The following is a 5,529-nucleotide window of genomic DNA, read 5'->3' on the forward strand; positions in this document are numbered from 1 at the left end:
CCAAAGTTCCAAGACAATTACAACAGCATATAAAACAGTAAGTGCTGCTCCTGGAATTCAAGGAAATCACCTCCAACACCTAAAATACTTCAAAAAAGGAGCAGCCTGTTACAGCCAGAAATTTTTCCCATCCTCCATCTCAGATTACCCAGAATCCTATTACTTTCCAACTTTGACTTGAGCCCCTAACCATCCAGATTCCAATATTCCTCCTGAGCTTCTACCCTCCAATCCTCAAGGTCACCTGCACTATTACCTTAGAATACTCCCCCTACAAGACTCTACACACCCTGATCATGACATTTTCCCACTATTCCCCATCTCTCTAAGATCCAGTACAATAGATGCATTTTGCATCATGAGCTTATCACAACAATTCCTTGCCAGCCATTGCTCTAAATGCCCTGGGATACAACAGAAATTATAAACAACCCTTCCACACTTACCTGAAAAGTGACCCATTCCTGCCCTCAGACCTGGCTTTCACTTCACCCTGCATTTGGGTATTTGAAAAGATGAATTTCTCAATTGGCCTGAAGTTACTTGGGCACAAACACCTAATTCTATTGAACTGTACTTCTAATTTGATGCAATTCGAAGCAAATAGACTTAGAATTCCAGACATTTGTACTCAGAACATAATCTTGCTTTTAGGATTCGAGAATTTAATCTTAAAAAATTATCTCACCAACGAAATTCATAATTTTTGATAAAAATTGAAAGAACTGTGGATGCTGGAAATCAGAAATAAAAACAGAAATTGTTGGAAATGCTCAGCAGGTCTACAGGCATCTGTGGAGAGAAATCAGAATGAATGGGTGAGTTCTGAGTAAGGGTCACCGGACCTGAAACATTAACTCTGGTTTGTCTCCACAGATGCCTGTGGACCTGCTGAGCATTTCCAGTAATTTCTGTTTTTGGTTCTTAATTTTTGACTTTCCCAGTTAGGTTTTCATGGCCAACTTTCTTAGTCATAAAGACATACAGCACTGAAACAGACCCTTCAGTCCAATCAGTCTATGCCAAACACAATCCCAAAATAAACTGTCCCACCTGCCTGTTCCTGGCCCATATCCCTCCAAACATTTCCTATTCATGTACTTAACCAAATGACTTTTTTTTTATAGATATTTTTATTAGAAATTTAACATTTTTACAAGTTTACAAAAATAAACAAAACTCTCAGATATAAACATTGATATACAGTCTTACTGGGTCGCCGCCATCTTGGATCCCCAACCAAATGACTTTTAAACATTGCAATTGTTCATTCCACATGCAAACCACCCTCTGTATAAACCATTTACCCTCCATGTCTTTCTTAAGTCTCTCTTCTTGGTTTTTCTGTGAATTGAAGATTCTGCTCTGTCTCAGGGCAATGACCTTTTACCAGAACAGATTTGAAACCTTCACATAAAGAGTAGAGCAAGAAAATATCAGAATTAAAGAGGGTGTATGAGAATAGATTGACAAGCAACATAAAATGGACGGCCAAAATTCATCTATAAATATATAAATATTAAAGGCTCATCAAAGGAAGATTGCGGAGGCTAGTAACAACTTGTCAGTATGAAATTTGGCAGTTATACTTTAATGCAGAAAAGTGTGAAATTATGCAGTTTAGTGCTAAGAATGAGAAGAAGCAATCTGGGAAAGAAACAATACTAAGCGGAATGCATGAATAGAGACACCTGGGAATGATAAAGGTAATGTAATGGTAATATCACTTGATTAGTAATCTAGAAATGCAGGCTAATGTTCAGGGGACGTTGGTTTGAATTCCACGAATGGTAAGATTTTGATTCAATTAAAAAATACATCTGTAATAAGAAGCTGGTCTAATGGTAACCATGTATCTACTGTCAATTCCTGTTTGGAAAGTAAAATCTGGTTCACTGATATCAATTAGGGAATGAAACCTGCCCTTCTTACATGCTTTGGCTTATATGAGACTCCAGAACAACAGTTGACTTTTAACTGTCCTCAAATTACTGGTTGGGTAATGGCTGGGGTGTTGTACTCTTTTCTGTACTTCGAGGGAATACAATTTAAAAAAAATATATATTGTTTAAAAATAAATTGTTTAATATTACAAATACAAAACAATACAAATAAAGAACACAAAAATATTTTAAAAATCCAAACCCCTCTCATGTACAAATGTATAAATATATAATAATATTTTTAAAAACGCAACTAATTAACTAAATAAATAATAACTAACAAAAAACTAATAAATAATAATACAGCTCAGCAAAACAAAACACCAACGCTCGAATATCAAGAGCATTAATTTTCACATATTCGTACGTTCGCAGTTCCCTCTCTGGATATTGGACTCGTAAAGCACAATCGTTACGGCTTTGTAAAAGCCCTTATTAGTGTGGCAGACAAATCTGTGTCCAGGTTTTCCAAAAAGGGCTGCTAATTCTTATAGAAATTCTTAGTTTTGTGGTGTACCATACTTGTAAGAAAATCCAAGGGGATATGCTCTATAACAATCTTACCCCAGCTTGACAGGCCCATGGGATTTTTGGACCCCAACTTAACAAGATATTCTTTCTTGTGCAGAAAGGATATTGAAAAGTTTTTTTCTTAGGTGCATCTGCAGAGAATACACTGGGCAAGCCAAGAAGAAGAGAGATCAAGCCCTTCTCCACCCTTATAATCTAAATCCCCTCCATCGCACTTGTCACAGCACTCCAGTATGTTTGAAGCCTACCACAGGACCAGAGATAATGGGTAAGAGTGCCCATACTTACTGTACACTTGGCTCATGTTGAAGATACCCCTGGTTTAAATCTTGACAAACGATCCGGAGCCAAATGGACTCTGTGGAGAATCTTCAACTGTAACGCGTGGGTCCTATAGCAAATTGATATCTTTCTTGCATTTTCCCAAATATTTTCCCATGCCTCTGAGGAAACCTCAACGCCTAGCTCTCTCTCCCACACCCTGCAAAGCCGATTGAACTCTTCTGAGGGGCCGACCCCCCAATTGATGATATAAAGTGCTGACAGAAAATGTATTCTTAGCACTGAGCGCCTTCCTCTCTATGTTGGATTTGTAGGGATTAGTCAAAAGTATAGTCGTTTTTTGAATAAAATCCCAAACTTGAAAAAAACGAAAGAGGTCCTTGCTAGATAGCTCATACTTCCACGCTAACTGATCAAAAGATATTATTGTGTCTCCCTCAAGTAAATCACCGATGCAAGACACACCCCTAACTGCCCAATGTTTGAATCTGAATACATCATCCCTGCTGAAAACCTGCCAGACCGACGATAGGTGTAAGAAAAGATGTTTTGCAAATATTGCCTTCCCTCTGCCAAATTGCCCACCATGCTTTAATAATATTGATAACTATTGGGTTATGGTAATATTTCTTAACTGTACTCATTTTGTCCTCAAACATCAAACTAGTAAGGGGGCACTTTGCCTGAGAGATTTCGATATCTAACCATGTTGAAATGGGCCCCCATCAGCTCAATCACTCACATTAGATAAAAGGAAGCTTAGTTAATAGGTTTTAATGTCCGGGAGATCCACTATTCCAGCCCCCCGCCCCCTACCCCCCCCGCCTCTCCAGTCTGTGCGGCAATTGTAGTTTAGCTAATTTAATAAGAGGCTGCTTACAATGCCAAATAAAAGAGCTGAACCAGCCATTCAGTCTCTTGAAGTTTGCTGATCAAAAATCACGGGGAGCATCCATACAGGGTACAACAAACGGGAGAGAACATTCATCTTAATAAGAGCTATCTGACCGAACCATGAGACCGGAAGTGCCTCCCATCTTTGAAGGTCTTATTTGATTTTGTTGAATAATTGAACAAAATTAGGTTTAAACAACCGATCAAGAACTGGAGTGATGAGTATGTCCAAATATATAAGAACCCCCGTGACCATGTAAATGGGAATTGAGATTCACCCTCTTTCTCCCCTCGACTGCGTGAGTTTCCTCCGGGTGCTCCAGTTTCCTCCCACAATCCAAAGATGCGCAGGTTAGGTGAATTGGTCGTGCTAAATTACCCATCGTGTTCAGGGATGTATGGGTTAGGTGTATGTGTCAGGAGTAAATGTAGGAGAATAGGTCTGGGTGGGATAGTCTTTGGAGAGTCGGTGTGAACATGTTGGGCCAAATAGCCTGTCTCCTCACTGTAGGGATTCTAATTCTAATTCACCTTCGTCAGACCACCCATAGGTATAGCCTCTGATTTTGCAAAATTAATCCTGTATCCCGAATAGGTGCCAAACGAGCTGATGCATTATATCAGGCGAGGCACCAAAACTACTGGATTTCACAAAAAAATGAGGACACTGTCCATGTAAAACAAAATATATGTACTTTTGACCCCACTTCTGGAGCCGATATATTGGGATCCCTACAGCTCCAGAGTTTAAAAAAGGTACGGCCACTCAACTCGGTCAAATGCCTTCTCTGCATCTAGAGAAGTCACCAATCCCTGTGTTGACACGCTTGAATTACATTAAGCAGCCTTGTAACATTATTGAAGGATTTGCAGCCCTTTATGAAGCCCATCTGGTCCTCTTTAATAATAGAAGGTAACACAGTTTCCAGCCTTAACACAAGAGTCTGAGAGAGGATTTTATAGTCAACATTTATGAGTGAAATGGGCCTGTAAGAAGCACAGTTCTCCGGGACTTCCCTTTTCTTAAGAATAACTGAAATATTTGCCTCTCTTAGAGATGGCGGGAGACGATCCTGACTGTACGAGTCATTGAACATATTGAGCATTGGGCCTGACAACATGCTTATAAATTCCTGACACAATTGCTGGGAAGTCCATCAGAACTGGGAGTCTTTCCACTGTGAAGCTGCTTCACAGTCTCTTGCATCTCTTGCTCTGATAAGAAGACAAAAGACTCTCGTTCACGGGTCACACCTGGGAGGTGTGATCCAGATCATTGATAAGTGACTCCATCTTGGCCCACTCCTCCTCACAACCCTCAGATTGATATAATTCAGAGTAAGATCTCTGGAATGCCACATTCATCTTTTTGGAATCACATTTTAGATTCCCAGACCCTTCCCTAATTGATGTAATGGCTTGAGGGGTGAGATACACTAGGTACTTGCCTGGTTTGTCACCATGGAATAAAGGCAGAGAGCCTGAAGCATGGAGAGATAAGCTAGAGGAGGGTGGGGTGGGGAGAAAGTAGCATAGAGTACAATAGATGAGTGGGGGAGGAGATGAAGGTGATAGGTCAGGGAGGAGAGGGTGGAGTGGATAGGTGGAAAAGGAGCTACGGAGGTCGGACAAGTCCGGACAAGTCAAGGGGACAGTACGGAGCTGGAAGTTTGAAACTAGGATGAGGTGGGGGAAGGGGAAATGAGGAAGCTGTTGAAGTCCACATTGATGCCCTGGGGTTGAAGTGTTCCGAGGCGGAAGATGAGGCATTCTTCCTCCAGGCGTCTGGTGGTGAGGGAGCGGCGGTGAAGGAGGCCCAGGACCTCCATGTCCCCGGCAGAGTGGGAGGGGGAGTTGAAATGTGGGGCCACGGGGCGGT

This window comes from Chiloscyllium plagiosum, chromosome 2, assembly GCF_004010195.1.
Source record: "Chiloscyllium plagiosum isolate BGI_BamShark_2017 chromosome 2, ASM401019v2, whole genome shotgun sequence".
In the NCBI taxonomy this organism is placed as follows: Eukaryota; Metazoa; Chordata; class Chondrichthyes; order Orectolobiformes; family Hemiscylliidae; genus Chiloscyllium; species Chiloscyllium plagiosum.